The 23,896-nt window shown below is 36.4% G+C and overlaps 1 protein-coding gene across 1 annotated transcript in view; it reads right to left on the bottom strand.

Moving 5' to 3' along the window:
* The window catches only part of LCOR (ligand dependent nuclear receptor corepressor), a 59,306-nt gene that overhangs the window by 5,078 nt on the left and 30,332 nt on the right, over positions 1–23,896 (bottom strand). The window lies entirely within an intron of this gene.

Here is a 23,896-nt window from a genome sequence, read left to right as displayed (position 1 = left end):
TTCACATTTCAGACACAACTGAAAGGTGGAATGACAAGTAAGTCCTGATTTGTAGCCTCTAAATGAGGAAATAGCATGAAACCATACTGTAAACTGAACAGCTCTGTCAATACAAGGCCCCACATCTTCACACAAACCCCACTTGCCACATTCTCGCAGACTTTCAATACACATTTTACAATCATCCACAAGAAGTCATTTTACATTAAAGAACCTTTTCCTACCATTTCTATAAGTTATCCAGGACAGACTTACAGAGCGTAACCCAGATAGCAGGGGTGGTGTGAAAGGATGATACTAGGTTCAAGACAGGCTAAAGGCAATGCCTGCTTAGACAGCCAATGGTTTTTGTTAGCTGCTTTGTGCTTCTGGATGTCCGGGTTTTACTGAGCCCACGCAGTTCGTGTGCTCTAATTTCCTGGAGTTTTATATAACTTCTCAATCCTCTCCCACAGTTGTAATTCCTAAGGGGACTATTATTTGACTAGACATGAAACATGGCAGAGCATGGAAGGCAGCTCAATAAATGTGTTAAATAGATGTTGTTTGATAACATCTTCTAACGAATTTTTCTTTTCTTTTTTTTTTTTTTCAAACTTTGACTTTTATCTCCCAGTCATGAGAGGCCTTTCAGGAAGGCTTACCCTAGACAGCCTACATCACCCCCTACCTTCCTACCCTCCACTGGCCCCTGAGCAGTGTGGTTATAATGGAAAGAGCACAGGTTGTAGAATACAAAAAACCTAGATTCCACTGTTAGCTGACATTTACTATCTACAGGATATGAGGCAAGTCATTTAATCTCTCTGAACCTTGGTTTCCTCATCTGTAAACTGGGACAGAACACCAGTATCTCAAAGGATTATTATGAGATATTAGATAACATACATAAAGCACAAAGCACAAAAGAGCAGGTGCTCAATTTTAGTTTCTCTGACCCTGACTCAGGGAGACTTTAAGGACCAGGTGGTGAAAAAGTTGCTGAAACATGTCTAAATACAAAATAAAAATCCAAACTAAGAAACCAATTAGTCAAATCCATTGCTCAATCTAAACTGCTTTATAAGAGGAAAGGTTACATTGTGTTTTTATTTTCACAACTAGCAAGACAGCAGTTTTACTCAGTGGTGCCATGGGTTTCTAAAGGGCCTGCCTTAGACCACAGACTGGAAAGACTAGAAACATCTTAGAACATACCTACTTCAAACTTGACACTGATTACTGAATTGTGAATGCACCAGGAAAAAAGATTAAAACAGCAGTATTACAAAAGGGGCATGTGTCTGGTGAACTCTGAATGAAGGACACCCTGGCAATGGGGCAGAAATGTACCAAAGGGAAGAAAAGAAGAAAAGCAACTAGGAAAAAATCCGTGTTAATGGTATACTTAATATATGTGTACTTTTATATCTGTATAGTGTACTTAAATAAAACTTTTTAAAAAGGCAACGTGGAATAAGCTCCTCCTGCTGTGTGAGAATGGAAGATATTTTCTTCCTTCAGAACAGGGAAGACACCAGGGAAGACACACTTGGCTAAGTGCCTATTGGGTCATTTCCAGCTCTCGGACTCAATGAGATGCACAAGGGAGCTCAACAGGCTCCTAATGCAGCTGCAGACTTTCCAGCTCATGCAGCAGAGAGCAGGAAGGTCCCTGCTGAAAGACCCCTCGAGGAGTTAACTTTGTGGCTGTATCTAACAGGTGGTACCAACAGCATAATATGTGTTACAGGATATATCCAATAAGTAGTTCTGCCACTTACTAGTTGTGTGACCTCGCCCACAACACTTAACTATTTTGGGGCTTAGTAGAGCATCTGTCCCATCTACCACTTAGGATTGCTCCAAGGAAAAATCTACAAAGTTTACACAAATAACAGTTACCATTATTTTCAGCCAATCAAATTAAAAATGCTTCAGTGAAAATAATTTGGAGATTAGGAATGTGTATTAATGCTTTCTTACTCCTTACAAAAGGGAAATTTTCTGGATAATTAAAGTTTACCTTTTCAGTACCAAATATTTAAAAATTTTAAACTTTTCTGATGGAAGTCTAAAAAAATCACATCATCTCTCAACATAATTTATTCTTTCTCAATACTCAGGATCATTAACATGTACACTATTACTGAAGTTCGTTATTATTTTTATTATGCTGAACTGAAATATACTGATAGTTTTGGGAGTTAACTCAATTAACTAAATCTTGACTTCCTAAATACAAAAAAAGCCACAGTGGTAGCCTGTATTTTATTAAAATCTTTCATCTTATTGGCTTCCAAATAGCAGCTGATTTGAGCAGTCCCACTTTTACCTTTAGTAGAGTACTTTTATGTTTACTATCTGAGAAACCATACCCCAAGTGCTAAAATGGTATTTTAAGTAAAAATAAATAGGCTCTGAATAAGGGCTTGAGGAACAGTCTTATGAGTAAGTACATGGATTTTCTAATCACAACTTCAGCTACTCAGAGGCCTTTATTCCTCAGTTCCTGGTTCCTGGATGTTCTCCAGATGTTTCCAAGGTAGGTGACTACAAATAAGTGAGATAGTACAGCTTTTTCAATGAGTCAAGGAAAGTACTTGAAGTGCATTTTAGCAAGACACAAAAGGGCAAAAAAGGTTGACAAAGGTCTGTGAAAAAGATTAAGAAATATAATGTCGGCCGGGCGCGGTGGCTCACGCCTGTAATCCTAGCACTCTGGGAGGCCAAGGTGGGCGGATCGTTTGAGCTCAGGAGTTCGAGACCAGCCTGAGCAAGAGCGAGACCCCATCTCTACTAAAAATAGAAAGAAATTATATAGACAGCTAAATATATATATATGGAAAAATTAGCCGGGCATGGTGGCACATGCCTGTAGTCCCAGCTACTCGGGAGGCTGAGGCAGGAGGATTGCTTGAGCCCAGGAGTTTGAGGTTGCTGTGAGCTAGGCTGACGCCACGGCACTCACGCTAGCCTGGGCAACAGAGTGAGACTCTGTCTCAAAAAAAAAAAAAAAAAAGAAAAAGAAATATAATGTCATCTTACTGTAGAAAAAACTGGAGAGATAAATGGTTCTCCCCCATTCAAGAAGCGTAATCATCAAGTCTCTGCAAAAATCTTCTGCACACTACTTCATGCCTGTGGCTGGGCTCTGGAAGCAAGCTTTGGTGTTGGGAATTAACAATATGTGTGGAGATTAATGAAATCAAGGCATGCAGGCACGGAGAAGACAGAGTGCTATGAAGCAAACTGAGGAATCACTTTCCTCTGAAGCGATGTGCTATCAAGTGTTCTTCCTGGCTGAGAGACTTGTATCTGCTGCTGTCTCCCACGTTTCAATAATTTGTACCTCAGTACTTTCATTACCCTCAACTAATACATGATTTTCTAAAGGATCATGCAACCAGCCCTGAAGCAATGAGTGTGGCAATATGGCTCAAGCTAGACTCCAAAAAACAACCATAGGTAGGTATGTATGTATTTCACAGCACCTTGGAAAGGAGAGGGCGTGTTTTCACAGCTAAGACATACTAAAGAAACATTATTAGGATCCACTGAACTCTAACCTGGAACAAGGTAATACAGAATTTGGATGCTAAAAAACAGTAGCATCAGAGAGGCTGACACAGGCTACACCAAACTTAAGAATCATTCATTCTGGCCGGGCGTGGTGGCTCACGCCTGTAATCCTAGCACTCTGGGAGGCCAAGGTGGGCGGATCGTTTGAGCTCAGGAGTTCGAGACCAGCCTGAGCAAGAGCGAGACCCCATCTCTACTAAAAATAGAAAGAAATTATATGGACAGCTAAAAATATATATAGAAAAAATTAGCCGGGCATGGTGGTGCATGCCTGTAGTCCCAGCTACTCGGGAGGCTGAGACAGGAGGATCGCTTGAGCTCAGGAGTTTGAGGTTGCTGTGAGCTAGGCTGACGCCACGGCACTCACTCTAGCCTGGGCAACAGAGTGAGACTCTGTCTCAAAAAAAAAAAAAAAAAAAGAATCATTCATTCATTCATTTATTTTTAATTTTTTTAGAGACAGGATCTCACTCTGTCACCGAGGCTGAAGTGCAGGGGCGTGATCATAGCTCACTACAGCTTTGAACTCCTGGGCTCAATCATCCTGCCTCACCCTCCCAAATGGCTGGGGCTACAGGTGTGTGCCACCACTCCTGGCTAATTTATTTTTATTTTTAGTAGAGTCAAGGTTTTGCTATGCTAGGCTGGTCTCAAACTCCTGGTCTCAATTTAACGTTGGTATTAAAACATCAATGGCAATCTTGCTTGAAAGAAAATGACACCAACAAAAGGTCATTTGCATGTTTTCTGGAGAAAGGATCGGGGACAATGCATTGGTGAACCACAGGTCATCATGAGAGCAAGCAGCAGCAGGATGCTCTTACCAGTTCATCATTGGCCAGCTCACAACTATCCCACCTGGATTGGTTGCATCCTTTCCTGAAATCCTAAGCCACAGTGCTCTGTAAAATTCACTAGCAATTATATGGAGCCTAGTATATTTATCCTGCAATTTTTATCTTTTACTGACTTAATTTGTCTTTTTGCTACTTGACTGTAGGTAGGGACCACATTTCATGTTTTCTCCTAGCAAAAAGAGAGGGGAGGGAAAGGGGGCATCTAAGACGCTTCCTGGACAGCACCATTTACTAAGATAGGAACAGAGACAACAAAACTGGTAACTGGTGGTTGTTAGGGTGTGTATGTGTCTGATGAGTTCTATTATATACATATTGAGATGTTTTTAAGTTTCTCAATCTGAGAGCCTTCACAATAATACTAACCTTTGTCCAGGTATCATTAAATGGCTCTATTGTAATAGTTAACCTTACAACTATAGTAATAAAATCATTTTTGGCTATGCTCTAAATTACTCAGCTTCTTACTATATTTTTTTCCAGAATTTTTCTCAATAGCACCTAAGTGTAGATGAATTTTAATTTATCATTTGAATATTTAATTTTTAAAATTAACTTCAACTTTCTCAAGTTTAATTCTATGACCATGGTTTTTTCATGTTTAAAAAATGGGTGTTAGCCAGGTTTTCCTAAGTTTTAAACAGCTAGTCTTTACCTTTGCTTCTAGTTACACAGTTTTCTCAATAGCCTTAGATCTTTAATAGTCTAAATATGGCATTTGCATTAATTTAGAACACTGTTAGGCAGCTTTAGGGAAACCAGAGAGAGGTGATATTCTGTCTTGCAAACCATTTCCTCAACTCAACTGAAGGTCTGGGAAGCACTATGTTTTAGTTCAGTATAGTTCTGTATTCTATTACTGTTCACATCTGACTAAATAAGACCTTTTTAAGAATCATAATTCATCATAGATATTGAAATCACTTGTTCAAGTTCATGCTGCTTCTGCTCAAGGGGACCTCTTTGTAATAGTTAAGTGAATTATTTATTAATCAGAAATACTGAACACCACCACTAAAGTGCACTAAGATCACAGGGACTGGTAAATGGGAAGAAGGGCTCCCATTTCCCGTAAAAGAAAAGGGGAAACCTGCCTTCCAACTACCTGTATTAGTTTTGAGCTTATCTCCTTGGTGAGAGATGGCCTGTATGACCTTGACCACTTTGTCTTCCTATATTCAGCTCAATGCCTAATTCTTAAGGGTGTGGTAAAAGGATAAGATAATATTCATAAGCCCTTTAAAAGGCACAGTTTAAGAACATGTGTTGTTTCACAACCCCATCTTTAATGATTCACTCAATGATGTTTATCTGGATCAGAGGTTAGACACAACTGAACTTGCCTGCTTAACCAATACCATAAGGCCTAATTCCTGAAGGAAAGGATTCCTTGGTTAATATTAATATAAATGGGGCACAGCCACTGCATATGTTGTCTTAGGGTAAAAGATCAAATAAAGAAGAGCTGTGGCAGAGAGGTGAAACGACAAGTTGAAGAGTCTAGAATCTGGGAGAGATGGATTCAGGTACTCTCTCCAATACCTACTCTCTAACTACACTGCTTGATGGGCAAAGGCAACATCACTGATGACCAAAATACACTCTTCTTGACTGAAAAAGATCAATAGCCATGGTGAATGATGTTTGGATAGGAGCTAATGTTAGAAGCAGAAAAAGGCAGTTCCAGGAAAACAGGAGGGGAGAGAAAACTTTAGACAAAGATGACTATAGTTAAGAGTTACAAATTAATTTGGATTGATTCTTCTCTTTAAATAAAATGTAAAAACGCATGCTTAGCTCCCCTACATAGGGTAAGAACTGTATTTCCTATCAGACAATAATCTGAAATTATGACCCCTAATTCCTCACTTCCGGTCCTTTAAGCACTGAAAGTGAGTATATTCACGGGCCTAGGTAATCAGCTGTCAGGTCCTTGCTCTGCACTGGGAAATGCATCTGCTCTTGGATATTCCACATCTGTGTATCTTCCATACCTGGATATTGGGATATTCCCAGGGTTATGACAGAATTGTGTACATATAATGGAGAAGGTGGGCATGGGGTGTGGAGATTTTTTTTTTTACTCTCTAGAAAGTCACATACAGTTGTACCTTTAAACCACTGAACAATAAAGTTTTCTTTCCATAGAACTGGACTAGGAGACGCAGTAAAAGGGTAGGCAAAAGTGATATAAAAAAATGAAAAATAATGTTCGTAAGATCACAGAATAGAAAGTGATGTTTTAAAATAAAGCAGTTAAATATCTGATTTCTAGGTGGTTGAAATCCACCTAGTGATGGATTCAAGTACTCTCTCCAATACCTACTCTCTAAATTATCTAAATTTGGATTTAGACTGAATCTAGACAGATTTAGACAGGAAAAGCAATTCTCAAAACTGGGGCTGAAGATAATTAATTATCCCTTCCCAGAGATCAGAATCATGGAGGATGGTGTCTGTATGGAGTCAAATGCAGAATGTATCTCTCTCTTCACCCTGGAAGAGTCCCAGCCTCAGTGAGCCCACACTGCTAATGGCAACATATTTGTTCAAATGTGTGGAGTGGAAAAATATTTAAGAATTACTGATCTAAAACAAAAGGCACATAATCCCTTTGTAATAGCCTTCTAAATTTACCATGTCCTCAATCAAGTCCATTAAAAGTGGCCAGAACAAAGGATAAAAATATTAAGAATTAACAATCTAAACCAGGGGAAAGGAGAGATGTTTCAGAGGGCCTTACAGGCATGAAGTTGTATTAAGTTATTAAGTATGAAATGTTCAATTTCCTTAAGTACTAAGTTTGACAGTTTATATCTCTGACATTTCACTTTGACACTTCTTATTTTATTTATTGTGAGGGTACATCTTCAGTCTTTCAAACGCACATTTTGGCATGCAATTATCTTTCAAATTTTTTTTGGAGCAATTTTTGCGAAACAATGGATAAGTCAAAAATTTGTGCTATTTTTGAATATGAGTTCCATTGTGGAACCAATGTAGTGCAGACAGCTCAAAATATCAATGAAGTGTATGGGAAGGATGTGGCTAATGAACACATAGTATGTTGATGGTTTGAGAAGTTTCACTGCGGTGATTTTAATCTTGAAAGTGAGCCACCTGGGCAACCTGAGACCAAGGTGGATAATGATGACCTACACACAGATTAGCAGCAAGTTTTGACATTACTATTCCAACAATATCGGACCATTTGAAACAAATCGGCAAGGTACAGAAGCTGGATAGATGGGTTCTGCATGAATTAAATGACTGTCAGAAGAGAAATAGTCTTGAAGCTTGCCTTTCTTTGCTGTCATGACATAAAGGTGAACCACTTCTACACTGTATTGTTACATGTGATGAAAAATGGATTCTTCTTGACAATTGCAAGCATTTGGCACAATGGTTGGATTAAGTGCTGAAACACAGTCCAAACCAAATATTCATCAAAAAAGGCTAATGGTGTCTCTTTAGTGGTCCAGCACTGGTATTATCCACTACAGCTTCATGAAACCTGGTCAATTGATTACAGCGGATACTGCAACCAATTGGATGAAATGATGATGATGCTTGTGATTAAGCAGCAGAGACTAGTCAATAGAGACAGGCCAATCCTCTTGCAAGAAAAATGCTTGACCACATGTCACACAAAGAATGCTGCTCAAACTACAGAAGCTGGACTTGGAACTCTCCAGACCTTGTACTGACTACCACTTCTTCCAGATTTTGGACTACTTCTTGCAAGGAAAAACATTCAATTCTCAAAAAGCTGTGGAAAACATCTTTTGTGATTTCATCGCCACTTGCTCTCCAGGCTTCTTTGCTGCTGGCATAAATAAGCTACTGTTAAGATGGCAAAACTGTTGATGGTTTAGGTGCACAGTTTAATTGTACTGCTTCTTGAGATATACTAAACTACACTTTTGATTCAAAATTGGACATTTCATATTTAATGATCTATAGTTTACTAGATTTTCTGTATCTCAGGGCTACTATTCAGAGATCTTATAAATATGATAGGAGTTTAAGGCTTATATACTTTATCTCCTATTTTAACCAGATTGTCAAATTTCCTAAACTATAATGAAAAATATAACTATCAAGGAGATTCTCTTGTTCACTCTTTAACATTTGCACCCGATAGGCAAATGTACGTGGGATGACAAAACACAATCAGAAAGTTGCTTGAAGAGCAGGAAGTCAGAGCAAGGGCCAATTAAGCATGACAGTCCAGTGCCCCCAACTCCTCTCTGGAAATGTAACAGCCTTACAAAACATACATCTCTGACAAACTCTTTACTTCTAAAGTATTTCCCCCCCTCAAACTGATTTTTGTTCCTATCATCACTGGTATAACCATTCAAGATTGAATACATTACATTTGGTGTTCAAAAAAAAAAAAGGAAGAAGGGTTCAGAGGCTGTGAAAGATACAGGGTTTTGAACTAGATGGCATAAATTAAATAAATGATAGTTCCTGAAAGTGAAGGAACAAATATGCCTAAGCGATATAACTAAATACTGATTTGGTGAGAACACAAACCTAAATTATTAGTCTAATAAGTAATAAATATTATAACTAAGAATTCTTAGAAAACATTTTGAAATAGACTTTAGAAAATAATACATTAATTTCAGACAAAGAGGACAGACCTCTGCCTTGGGCAGATATGCACTGAAAAAGAGTATCACGAGCCTTACTGAGTTACTGAAACCAGGTTAAAGAGAGATCTGGATGTTAAAGGCATAACTGACATTTTAGAAGGTCAGGATTACATGAGAGCTCATGACACAGCCAGTGAGACTAGACATTTCTTTTCTTTTTTTGTTTTTGTGTTTCTAAGGTAGAGAAGTAAAATCTATGCTGCTTTTTGGGGGAAAATGCCTTTTAATTTTAAATGACCAGGACAATAATGGGACTAGAAAAATACCACTGCTTAAACAGAATACACACAGAGGTGCTCATTCCCCAAGTGAGAGAAAGTGAATCATATCATGATGTTCCTTTAAAGGTGGGTAAGGGGAAGTAAGGAGAAGTTATAACTGAGGGGCCCAAGAGAGGCCAATCGCTGGAGGCTATTCTGTATTGGGCATGGTTTCCCTGGGGTGGGACTGAGAGGAGCTGGCATCCAGGCAAGATTCTCATTGCAGTGGGTATGTACTACTTCTGTAACAATTAACAACAATCTCAAACAAAAACCCACACCACCATCTTGCAGGGCAGTGTGTACACAGACTGGGGATCTAAATCTAAAGGAGGTATGGGGGTCCGACAGAAACAAACAAAAGGACCTTTTTTAAGAGACGGTATTGTTCTGCTTGTTCAGGCTACAGTGCAGTAGCACGATCATAATTCACTGTAACCTTGAACTCCTGGGCTCAGGTGATCCTTCTGCCTCAGCCTCCCAGGTAGCTGGGACTATAGGCGCAAGGTACTATGCTGGGCTAATTTTTTCTTATTTTTTGTAGAAATCGGGTCTTGCTATGTTGCCCAAGCTGTTCTCGAGCTCCTGGCTCCAAGTGACCCCACCCCCCCAACCCCCAGCCTCCCAAAGTGCTGGGATTGTAGGTGTGAGCCACCACACCCAGCCCCAAAAGACATTTTAACAGTTCCCATGATAGATGCCAGCAACATAAATATTTTCTACTCTCAAGAAATAAATTGATATGCTTCTGACAAATATTCTTAGTTTCTTTTCAGGTGAAAGTAAGAGGCAGTTTGGACATTTGATAGTGCCCTGAATTTTTCATGATTTTTATATGATTTTCTACATTTTAACTTTTTTCCCCATGTTCTCTTGAGGTTCTTAGTCTTGACACTTTTAAGTTTTAGGATGATAAAAATCTGTGGTATATCCTAAAACTTAACAGCAGCAAATTCTATTTTTGTTGTCATACAGTAAATCATTTAAAATTGACACAATGACAGCACTCCTAAGTAATTAACTATTATTACTTAATGGTTTATTAACTATTACTCAATTAATAGTTATTTAAAGGATTCCAACCCCTCTGTAAAATTAAAATATTAAAAAAAACTCCCATAATACCTTATATAAGATTTAGTGTTATTTCTCAAGTGTTTACCTCATGAATGTTAGATGAAGGAAAAAGGAGGTATACATATTTTTTAAAATTTGAAGTATGAGGATAAGCAAATATTTTTATATCTACCATCCTCTCTGGGGTGCTCTAGAAATTAATAGTCCTTTATGGCCACCCCCCACTCCTCCTCTCTTTGCAAACCACTCAAGGCTACTGCTGGAGATGCACTGGGGTAAGGGTGAACTAAGTAAAATCATCTGTATATTCAAGTTTTTATTTAGGACTCTTGGAAGACAAAATGTAATTAAAGGTACATATACACAGACATAAACTGGTAAGGCCATGTTATTTAGATATTCATGAGCTTGAAAAAGCTTTGTGAACTATTTCTAATTTTAACGCACTATAATTCAGCTCTTCTCTTTACCACTTTACAACAGGAACCATTCTATAATATAAAACTTCTTTATACATCCACTTTCTAAAAACCATAACATAAATGTTGAGCAACACAGATTCTATTCTTTGTCCTGGTAAAAGGAATTATCAGCATCCTCCCAAGAATCAGAACTACTGTAATAACCTTAATTGACTGACAATGTTGCTTTTGTACTTATGACTTAAACAGCAAACAAAAATTATTCTTTTTTGGCAAGTAATCCCAGAATAAAGTTTTACTCTAAGAAAAGTATGAAAAAAAAAAAAAAAAAGAAAAAGAAAACTATGAAAAACTAAGTCCAGCCAGAAGAACGTGTAATGAAAATATCAATATCTTAGTTAGCTGAAAAGAGTTTTTAAAGGGAACAATCCAATGAAGAGAACTGAGGTAGTGGGGGTAGGGGAATCAAATTAGTAAAGGCACTGAGTTACAAGGCAGTATTGTACCTGAATATTAAAGTACCATTTTGTATCATCAACTTCTAGTTATCTAAGAAGATTTCATCTGGAAAAAATTTATCATAAAAAAAATCTTTGATTACCATGTGCATTTACAGCGCACTTCTAACTCAACCCATTTTGTGAATTTTAAAAAAACCATTAAAATCTTAAGAAGCAGAAACCAACCTTTTAAAACAGTTTTTCACAACAAAATTTATTAGAAGAATAGTGGTTTTGAAAAGTCTAGCATCCAGTGAGAACTACCATACACAACATTACAGCTGGGAATGTTTCTCCAAAATGTCATGGTCAAATAATACAATGGAACCATTAAATCTTACACATGCACGAAAGAACTAGCGCTTCTGACATACAATGCAAAAAAAAAAAAGGGGGGGGGACCACATGGATTAAAATTTTAAGTACTCATCACATACATTAAGACACAGCTTATTTTAGTCCAGTCAAAAATCAGAACTGCATTAAAAAATTTAATGTAGTGCAATCAAACCAAAAAACTTAATTTGTGATCATAAGTGCTCTACTACATAAACATTGATCATAGCAAAGAACAAAAAGTTCAAATCACACAGTACAAAAAAATCTGTAAATAAATATAAACTACAGTACAAGAGAAATATTAAATTATACAATTCCGTCAAACTGTAAACAGTATATTGAAATGAGGTCCATAAGAGTAAAGGGGGTTCCTGTTTTGTTGCATGACACTTGAACTTCTAGAAATCTGAAAGATGCCATTTTCCATTATCTCCAAAGGCTATGGGCTTTATATATGGAGAGAATTTCTTTTAAATGTAAGATATCAAATATTAGAGCAGAGGAATAATCTATTTTGTTAACCACAGACAGTACTGTAGAAAACAAAAGTTTTTAAGAGAGAAGTCTTAACAAAGATGTGAAGGACCAAAACACTGGAATTAGAACTTCACATCAGAAGAAACTTGTCACTGAGGACTTCAAGGCTACAAAATATAATAAAACTGTCTGCTGATATGCAGACCTAGACCTCTGCTAATTTTTTGACATTTTACATACTCATGTTACAACACCAACTTTGGCAGAATCACTACTGATAAACTCAAAGCACTTCTGGCCCAATGGTTCCATCACAGTGGCCAGTGCACAAAATTCTCTAAAGACATTGCATAAACTAGAATGTAGAGGTCAGACACCCAAGGACCAGTGCTTGAATTTAATAGTAGTTATGGTGAAGAAGCAAGAGCCACATCAAGGAGGAACTGCATCTGTTAAAGTTTACAGAAGCAGCTAGGAATGTCTTTTGTTTTCATTGTGCTGGCTATTAGTGGCATTTAAAAATATATAGTTTGTGTGTGTGTGTGTGTGTGTGTGTGGATGTGTGGGTGGGTCGTGGGTGGGCAGGTGAAGTGTGCTGGCTATACACTTATGCACATTTTTTAAAAAATACACTGTTAACAGGAACCCCCGTATTATCTGCTCAGTAGTAATAACTGAATATATAGAATGCCACTATAAGAGTGTGAGGCACCGTGTGCTGGAGAGTTATATGCAGCTTTAAAATCTGTTTGGCTGAGTTATACCTGGATACCTGAACTGAGTTTTTAAGTTGACATTCATCAAAGATGTGCTACCAGCACGTCGAAATAAAAGCAAAACAGAAAAATACAAGTCACTGTTAGGTTTAAGAATAGCATCAAAGTACCTGAATTGAGTGAGAAGAGTGTGTAAACTGTCCCTGAGGGTTTTAAAACTGTGTACAAGTTGGATTCCTAAGAACATTAGTTTTACTGAACAGTATGGACTGATAAAATACCAATGTCTGACAGTTTAAAGTGGAGGTTATGAAGAATTATATGCAAACACTCCAAATGTATAGTTTATACATTTTTTTTCCAAAGCAGCAATAAACTGCTATAAAGTATACATCCCATCAGAACAAGCAACATGTGGGAGTCAGATAAAGGTTTCTATCTTAGTCTGGTTTTCTGACAGCACAGCATATCAATATCCAATGACTATATCTTTCCTAGATCAGAATGTAACTAATTTTGACTAACAATATAGGATTAGACTTTTAATCAAACACTTTGCTATTACATACTAAAATTCCTTAAACTTACTAATGCTGGTAATACTAACCTAGTTAATTATCCCCCCCTCATTTTAGAAATATACCCTTCCACAACTTAAAAACATTAAGATCCATTTTCAGTCCTCTGGTGTAAAAAGCATGTCAGTGAATTAATATTAAAAATTTACACAGTAAAAAGGCTTGAATTTCAGCCAAAGATTCTAAATACTGCTCATTCCCTGAAGACTTAAAGGGGGAGAGAATCCCTACCCATTTTCCTAGTGATTTATTTTTCTAAAATGGTCTGACACAATTTTTCATTTTGGGGAATTTTCCCCCTCACCTTCTCTCAAATTCCAAATTCTTAAGCCTGAATGCTTAATGAAATGGACAAAATGAAGCAATCACTTGGAACTGCTAGAAAGGTACAAAATGATATTGTCTTTTTTTAAAATAAGATTTATATAAATGTGATCTGACCCCATATTATGTAGTATGTTTTATATTTTTAAATAATCATCCTAAAACTTACAGTACCTAAGACTCTGAAGATAAATTAAGACTTTAGTGTTGTAACAGAAAAAGTGCTGAATTATCCCTTTTCTAGTACTTTAAACATTTTGGACAAGTGCTTTCCTAGTGACAGTAAAAGTTTACTATATACCCTTCCACCAAGCAGGAAAAAAAAAGAGTCACCTGGATGAAAGAAAAGACTTTTGGGAGTGTAGCACCAGGTATACCAAATAATAGAAGTTGTTTCACTCATTCTGAGGGGGTAAAAATATTCTAGATTGAAATTCTATTTGGCTATTGACTGTTAAAAATCCCTGCTCTACTGTGTCAGTGTCCTGTGTCCAACTACCCCCAACCCCCCACCCCCAGTCCCCTTACACACTATCCACTGAGAATCTAATCTCTAAAGAGATTATTTTAAAATTTATTTTTCAGGACATACCTGAGAAAGGGTGCAATTATGCAGAACAAGGAACCCAAGACTGCACTAATACTGGTTATACGTTCATAAATTCTTTCCCAAGACAAATCTAAAAAGTTTAAGAGGTATGGATCTTCAAATATGTCTTACTGCTTTAGATTTTTTGGTATGTGTGTAGGGTTATTTCCAGTGTTGAAAAGATCATCTTGAACCTGTACAATGACAGTTCAAGATGGGGTAAAGAGTTCATTTCCACATTCAAACAATAAAGATTAAATATTATAATATTTGCTACATCCAATAAATCTATGATTAACTAAAAGTGCTTGCTTTTTAGCTTTTATTGATACAGACAGCTCTAAATGAACTGGAAACCTTAAAATTACCCCCCAAATAGTTGCAGAATTAACATATATTTTACTGTTTGTCAACTCAACATTAATTAGCCTTGATTCTCATTTTCAAAGAACCTAAAAGATTTTTCTATCAAACGAAGATGGCCCAACTTTACCACATTATCTTGTGACTCATTTTTAGTATTATAGGGCAGAATCTTTAGCCTCTTCTCAAAAATCTACATGCTTTCCCATCCTACTCCACCCTGCCCCCCGCAATCTCCTTCATAACACTTAGGACATACAGCTACAGTGTTATGCTACAGGTCTAATGTCTGTTTTTTTAAAGAGTGACTGAAAGATTACTTGGGAATAAAAGAAGATATGCAAAGAATTTCCTCCATTTTCCCTTCAGTCACTGTGTTCACAAATCCTATACAAGTCTCCAGGACAGAATTAATCCAAAATAAACTAAGAAGAAAGAGTCTGGAGGTCTGCATTCCTTGTACCACAATTATACCTTTTTTTCCTTTTCAGTAGATTTTGAAAGCAATTAGCTTTTTAAAAAATCCCTATATAGCTTAACAGTCTCCTAAATGGGCTGTTTTGCTAAAGCCATCAGGTTTAATAATACTGGCCTGACCACAGGATTAATGAAGACCTAATTCTAATAGAAAGGTAACAAGGAAAATAATCTTTGATATCTTCATGAAGGTCAAAATTTAACCCATAACTTTCAAAATCTCCTATAAAACATTAAGTGGAGCAATCTGGTCTATTGCCCTATTCTATCACCAATGACAACAACCTGAATATATAGAAAAGAGTGGTTCATACGAAAACAACCTCTGGCATTTAGGTCAACAAAGAAGAATTATGAAAGCAAAAACGTAGTTTCAGATGAAATCTACAAGGATAAAAGCTGTTAAAGAAAATTACATTGATCTGTCATATCTGCTGTTAACTACTCAAAGTATTTTCAGGTTTTAATATTGAGCTGACTTATTAACTTGTTTTATGAAAATAACTGAATCCAAGCTTCACTATTACGGGTCACCTAGATGTAAGAGAATCACAAAGGCTTAGAACCAGGCCTGGCACTATGTGCTTACTTGGGGTAGGGGGAGACCACACAGCAGCTCAAAGGTTGCTATGTACTGCCTAATGACAGAAGGTAGTTATGATACGGGCCTTAACAGGTAGTCATTTTTAGTCTAATTTAGAGTTCTCTCCAGAAAATTGGGAACTAAACTTCTCATTGTGCCTTTTATCGTTTTACTATCTGATCCCATATAGCTCACATTTTAGCTAAGGTAAAATGTTGGGGAATAGAAATGCCAATTGGTTGAGGTAATGGTTTATATAAGATAACCAGAGTTCTAAAAGCACTTCAATATTGTAAAGTAAAAGTGTACCAAATAAAGCTAATACACATTTCACACTTGCTGAGCTTGCTCACCAGAACTGAACAGTAATTAACTTCACATAAGGACCCCTATTATCACACAAAGCCTTACTCATATTCATGATCTGCTGCAGCAAAGGTTTATCAAGCAACATCTAAACTTCAGAATAACAACAAACTGAATATTAAAAAGTATTATACACAAATATAAATTACTTTTCCTGAAAGAGAGACCTTGTCCTTCATGGTATTTGGGGAACAGAAAAAAGTATATATAGCTCATCACAAACATAATTCAGAGTCATTTGTAAGCCTACTGAACAAAGTATTATAATACACTACATTATTGTCAAGCTTGATGACTATGCTGTCTCAGAAATGGGAAAGCTATAGATAAAAATACCAACTAGATATTCTTCAACAGAATTATTTAGTGTTTTTGATTTTATAGTGCCATAGCTTATCTATTCTATATATCAATGTTTCTCTCTTTAAAAATGCAAAAATTTATTTTAAATACATTATCTCCTATCAATAGTTCAAATAATGTTATACAATTTGAGTAATGTCATCATTTGCTTACTGGAAAATGTAAGGAAAAAAGGCTTTTGTGACAAAGACAGTCGTGAACTACACTTTCCCATACCATAAAAATGGTCAACTGTTGTTTGGGCCACACAAAACTCTGATTAACAGAACTTAAGCATGCGAATAGACCAATCTCTATTACACATTTATGAAGACATCCCCAAACCAGAATATCTACACTGAAAGTGCCAATACAGAACAGTGGCAAATCAAGAGAGAAATCAAATATTAAGGAATCACTGCGGCACCAAGACTGACAGCCAGCCATGTGATGAGCCACCTCCAAGAAACACATGGTATAATGGAACTCTGAACACAAAATTTAACATTAAAAGTGCACCTGAATATTACAAACTAACTTTACAAAACCTACAATAAGGTAAAATATATATCTTTTGAAATATTCAGCAGCTTTGTTTTTTTTTTTTTTTTAAGTTTTTTTTTTTGAGAGGCTCATGAAATTTAAAAGGGACCACTATCTAATTTCAACCATGCTTCACAAAACAATAATGGCTATTTTATATTGCAGTTACCAATGTAATGCAATTAGTGCTTTAAAATAATCTACACTCAAAAAAAGAGAGAGAGAGAGACCTTTGGAGGAAATATGCTTATTCAAAAGCTTCTTGGAAAAAAAAATTTACCTGAATATCAAGTCATGACTGATCTCAAGTGTAATGTTTAAAAGCTTCACAGACATGAATATTACAATCTTCAGGTCTCAGGACTTTTAATCTGAGAAAGTTTAGAGTTTGGTTTGTTTTTAAAATTCACTTTCTAACCAAAACAAATAATAGAAGTACTCAAATTTTCACTATTTACAACTCTCAGCCTACAATCTGAAATGACACAATACAAGTTCTCTTATTTAAACTGCAGCATTAAAGGGTAGGCACACCATTCTTCTGCTGCTCGATTGTCATCCACTGAAACACACATAGAAAATATTTATGTTAGTAGAATGATCACTCCATGTACACTACAATGACAAAATTTACATAACTCAACTCATACATCACTTATATAGACTACCACATAGGATTAAACCTCTCTGAACAGTAAAACTCTACAAAAGTTGAACTTTTAGGGCCAGATTTTTAAATGGGCCTTTAAGCGATATCAGAAAATTTCTGAGAGGGGATAAAAGCAAGCACAAATTAATTTCTCAAAGGACCTTTTTGCAGCAATCTTGGGCTACTGAATACCCCAAACATGCAAAAAGGCACTCTAGCTGCAATTAATTGTGTGCTGACAAATCCTTGAGTGTGGAACAAAGGAGGTGTTCCTTCATAAGCTTAGGCCTTTGCTTTCAGCAAACTTTCTACAACTTCTTTCAACTGCAGATGAAAACCACACATTTCATAATGTATTTTTTATTGCAACTTCCAGCTAGGCGAGAAAATATCGCAGTCATACACTGCTACCAAACCCAAACTGCTTTTTATGTTGAGAAGACTAGAAAGCTAAGAGGAAACAGGCTCAGTCATCCACTGATTAAACTGCTACACAAAACCACCAAATCAAAAGAGGAACCCACACCCAGGCTATGTCAAGAATGAGCAGTTCACGTTTACTAACAGCAATGGTGTGCCTAACCTTTGAACACACAGGTTGCTGAGGGAAAACTATCCTTATCCTAATTTAATTAATTGCTCCAAAGTTTCCAGGCAAGAATTTATGCCTTGGGAATACCTGGACCTATTTTTCTTCAAATTGTTAGTATCCATCTGAAATTATCAACTTCAATCTAACCAACGCTCCAAGTTTGATTTTATTTTACATTAAAATTCCAATGATTTTTGTTTGTTTTTGGTTAAGCATTTAGAAGGACCTGACCACCTTTCTCAGCAAATTAGAATATAGGGTATATGTGGTGTGGATTTTGTTTTACACAAATAGTAATTTTAATTTGGTCACAATGCAGAATTAAATTCCATGGGCTTTACTTATCTGTTATTTTTGCAAAAACTGTAGAAAATAAACTTTCCGAATTTAAGTACTGCAATTTTTAAAAGCCCATCTCAAAAAAAAGCTTAGATGTTCTTCAAGGAGTGCTTATACAAACATGATCCTGAATTGTGTGCTAAACAACCATGAACATCAGTTAATTATCAGAAAAAGTTAAGAAGGGGATATTATATAGGATGCCAAAAAAAGAAACAAAAAAATCAACAAAATTAAATAAAAACTAGAAAAACCACCTCTCCCACCCTTGTACTAGTATTTGGATTAGTTTAAAAAAAAAAAAAAGAAATCCCCATGAGCTTGATTGCTGATTGAATTATTGTTAGAGCCGATATTCCACCTAAATCATATCAGGTTACCCCGGGGTTGGTGTTTTTTTCTCTCACCACATACATGGATCCTTTATTAACATGGATATTGGGCAGACAACTGAGGCTGTAAAATCTAAGTATCACTTTAGCAGTATCATAATTATACACATTTCTTTCCCTATTTCTCCCATCCCCAATTAACAGATCTTGAGCATCTTAAACTAGTTGCTGCAATGATATTCAGTCGTTAGCACATGATCAATTCTGTAAAAGGATTGAAGAATACAAAAAAACTGGTTTGCTAAAATGAGGCATCCTCCATTGTTTTATGTAATGTACCCTGACTGCTCCTGAGTAAGAAAGGAGCTCGTCCTCCACGAGATAAGGCTATATCCTCACTTGTTGGTGAGACCAAATTGTACCCTTAGAAAATCTCAAATGAAATTATAGCAAAGGTAGTGTTCAAAGTAATTAACTGAAGCATTTCTGAAGGTAGTGTGTGCACATTTTCCACCTCCTTCCCCTCTGGGTGAGCACTAAATAGCTTGCTAATTTGTTAAGTAAATTTAAGAGTGAGAAGAAAATTATAAACTATAACTATAAATGATCAATAATAAGCATTGAATAACCGAATATCTCAAATTCACAGGTTCATTGTTGTTCCTAGTTTTTTTCTTTAGTTTAATCCTTCAATTAGTTGAATCGTAGAAGAGAAATGTGAATAATTTTACAAGATGGTTTCAATTTGCAATGATAAAAGCTCCCAATATGAGAGAGGTGGTTTCTAAAAGGGGGCTTTTTTCCTCTTCTTTTTTTAAAAGTAAAAACAAATATAACTTAAGAAAAAACAGAAGGAAAGAAAAGCATGCAGGCTCTACAGACAAGGAGTCCACTTCCATGTATCTGTTCTCTGTGAGGTAACTCAATTCTCTTTTGTAGAGAAACATGCAAAAGGCCAAACAATATTCCGAGCCATACTGCACATGAAAATTTTAAAATATGCAACATTCAGAATGCACCGTTCACCTCTGTATACACAAGTCAATGCAAAATCTGCAAAGAAACAAGTGTCACAGTAAATGAAGTTAGGTGCAAGCAATGACAGCTGAACAATGATGCAGTAGTGCTCACCCAGTTTGTACAGTAATTGGCACTCTACAGTATTCCTACTCGTTTTTTGATTCATTTGCACTTTGTGCTGCCTCTCCCTGGGGATCTAATTCAATCTTTACAGAAACATCTGGCCCCTCCGACCTCATTAATTTCATCTTTTTCTTTGGAGGGTTTTTCAAAGTGCCCAGCCTCTCTTTTACTTTGTACTCCAGTGTACTGTGGGGAATCCCATAAATACTCTGAGCTTTGGAAACACTCATTTTTCCACTCATAACCACTGAGATTGCTTCCTCCAGTATCTCACTGTTGTACTGTCTGTAACGCCCTCTTTTCTTTCGAGGCTGCTTGGAGCCAGGGTCTCCTTCTTGATCCGATGTGGGATATGGCTGTCCAGAGGTAGACTGCTCAGCATCTGAGCCCCAAGAATCGGGTCCAGCATCTAACATGCTTTTTCTATTTTGTTTTGGAAGAATAGCCCTTAATTTTTTACTAAGCGCGCTCTCCGTTTGTGAACCCATTACCAAAGAGCTATAGCTGTATTGATCACCAGTGCGAGACTCCCAAGAAAGATCCATTCCTCTAACTTGTGGTATCTTTAAATCTACAGGAGATGAATGGCTCACATCCTTTTTTCCATCTTGTTTTGCTTGAAGTGCCATTTTTGGAAAGGCAGAATTTTCTGCAAGAAAAGGAAGGTCACTGATGTTGCTGAGTGCACCATTTCCCCTGAACTTCATACGGCTGAGGTTGAACTCGTAATGTGGTTTTGCCCAAGAGGCTTCCCTGGATAATATTAAATGTTGTCCATGATTCTGTAATCCAGATGGCCCAAGGCTGGCAGCTGTAGACAATTGGTTTCTGCTCAGTAGTTCTTCACTAATCTGCAAGGATCGAGCCAGTGGAACTTTGAGTGATGTGGAGTGTCCAAAACCTTCCCTGGTTCCATCCTGTAAGCTTCTTGGAGGTACCCCATCACCACTCCGAAGTCCGTCTGGGCGGTACTGGCTGGGTCTCCCAGGTCGCCTAATTGGATGGAAGGAAACTGATGTGAGCAGGACTTGCACAGGTAGGGAGGGATGGGTGAGGGGACCACTCCTTTATTAGAAGGCCTTGCTTGGGTAACATCACTTTGTGTTATTTATTTATTTTTCTCTAAAATTAAAAAAAAAATGGTCTCAGCAGTTAGTTTTAAAACTTGTTCACAAAAAAAGAAAAAGTAAAAAGAAAAAAAAAATCAGGAGCTTTTTGGGCAAAGAAAAATTAAACCTGTCAGCTGGTCTCTGGTTGGGTTCACAAATTTTCGGAGAAAAAGTTTCGCGCAACTGTCTGAAAATAGCATCTTAATTATTAATTACAAAGTAATCATCAGTCTCCATAGATCTACACAGAATTGTGTTGCCAATGTGACGTTACCACTAAACAAGTACAGTAATAAAAGAGTAAGCCAAATTATTTATTTTAGTGCAATGTATTCAACATTCATGACAACTAGCTATAAAACTGGAACCATTGACACTGGTGGAACCCGTAGATAATTGCTCATTTATCCCACAAACAAGTTGATGTTCATCATAAAAAATCAATTCTAAATAACATTTATTATTTTGCTTAGAAAAAAAAAAATATAGATATAGCTACCAGCCCCAAGGGAAGAAAAAAACCAAAATAAAACAAAAGACCCACTGCATTATAACTTACCACACTTTTTCATTTTAAAACACTATTAGTTGCAGATACATGAGTATCATGATTCTCCATTTGAAATAATCCAAGCTTAAAAGAAAATTATCCTACCCTTTATTTTCTCTAAAACTTTGTTCCTTAAGTTCTACTGAAAATAATTATTGCCAGAGATACATAAACAATTTTGTAGCAGTTTTCTTTGGTTAAAAAAAAAAACTTCTTTTAAAATATTCTTTTGAAATGCCAAACATCTATTTTAAAATTTCAAGTGGACAGCTTTAAATAATGTTTAAAAAGTCAACTACTTATACAAAGTTAATTCCTAAGGTTTCGGTTTTCACAATAGAGAAAGATTACCAATATTAAGATTGACAACTGGCAAAGCATGCCCAGGGGGAATGATTACATTAACTAGGCACAAAAGTGGATCTTGGCAGAAATAATGATAAACCAGCTATGTTCTCTAAAACTCTACAGGAAATGCTGTCATCAGTAAATAACACAATAAGGATAACACTGAATATTCAACTAAAAGATGGGCAGTACTTTTGGTGCATTTGTCTCCCATAAAACAAAACCAAGTAGAAAACACTTTCCATTCAGAGGGATAAACACAGAAACTTCAGCCATATATAATACATGGACCTGCAGCCAAGCTAAGGGCAAATCTTAAGCAAAGGGTTTATTTATGCAAGCTACAGGTGGGCTTTTCCAACATGTGTCCTTAATCACACAACTATAAATGGAACCCAATGATTTGGGACCATGCTGACTTTCATCTAGTATAAACCATAATGAAAAGAAAGGCTTAAAAATTAGTAAGCTATGCAAAATGGATTAAATTAATAGTTATTTTTAGGCTGAATAAAGAAGAGGAGAAAAATGAAAATGGTGGAGTTTTAGAGAAAACAGAAGGGGCATTTTAGAAGTCAGTAAAGAAGTCCTTCAATTTGAAGGTAATTAAGAGTAAGCTGGAAATGGTTAGTTCACTTAGCATTCGTTTGTTCCTTTAATATATATCTAAATAACTTCCCCACATTGATAATCTAAAAGTTAAATAAAACTAAATATTTACACTTACCAAAGTTATTTTTCATATCTAGACAAATTTGATTTTTGGTCACAATACAGTTTTATGGAAATTCCTTTTGTATATGGTATCTAAGTATCTTCTTTAATACCTGACTTTTTTCTAAATGGTTACTAAACACACAGGGAGCATTAGACAATTCTTACACTATAAAATTAAGTAGTCAGAGAATTCATTTTAATATCAAAGCTGAGCATGTAATAATGTCTTGGCAGCATAAGATGATTATCTATCAACATCTACAACCAGTCTATTAAAAAACAAAAAATACATACAATTATGCTTTCTGAACTGCCACACAGAGTTAAAAGTTGCAGTTCAAAATGAACCACCAAAAACCAAAACCAAACCAAAACAAACAAAAATGAACACAAATACACACAAGCCCCACTAGAGATACCAAGTTAAATACTGGAGCCCAATTTTCATCAGCAACTTCACACATAATACTGCCTTTACACCTAAACTTTGGAATTATTTAGCTTGGCTTTCACACTCCAAAACAATCAACAACAAAAAGTCCAAAGAAATATTCTTGCCATATTCATGAGTATTTACTATTTGTCCTAAACAAAGAATATTAATCTGTACTAGCCAATTCTACATTTCACAGGTTATACTTTTACTTGATTGATGGACTAAAAGTCATCTTACAAAAGGCCCACCTATATGACTATTAGTCTGAAGGGTTAATTTTAATATTTATTTATTTGTCTGTTTATTAATTAGACAGGGTCTTTATTCTGTTGCTCAGGCTGGAGTGCAGTGGCGCAATCATAGTTCAGTGCAATTTTGCACTCCTGGCCTCAAGCAATCCTCCTGCTCAGCTTCCCAAGTAGCTCGGACTACGGGTGCATGCCACCACCCCTGGCTAATTTTTTAAATATTTTGTAGAGATTTTATTTTACTATTTTAAATATTTTGTAGGCTGGTCTCAAACTCCTGGCCTTACGCCATCTTCCCACCTTGGCTTCCCCAAGCACTGGGATTATAGGCATGAGCCACCGTGCCCAGCCTGAAGGGTTAATTTTTAAAATGTACAAGAGAGATTGGCATCAAC

The sequence above is a fragment of the Eulemur rufifrons genome, chromosome 28, assembly GCF_041146395.1.
Source record: "Eulemur rufifrons isolate Redbay chromosome 28, OSU_ERuf_1, whole genome shotgun sequence".
Lineage (NCBI taxonomy): Eukaryota > Metazoa > Chordata > Mammalia > Primates > Lemuridae > Eulemur > Eulemur rufifrons.
Note: the sequence above shows the minus strand (reverse complement) of the source record. Positions and strands in the feature narration are given on the sequence as shown.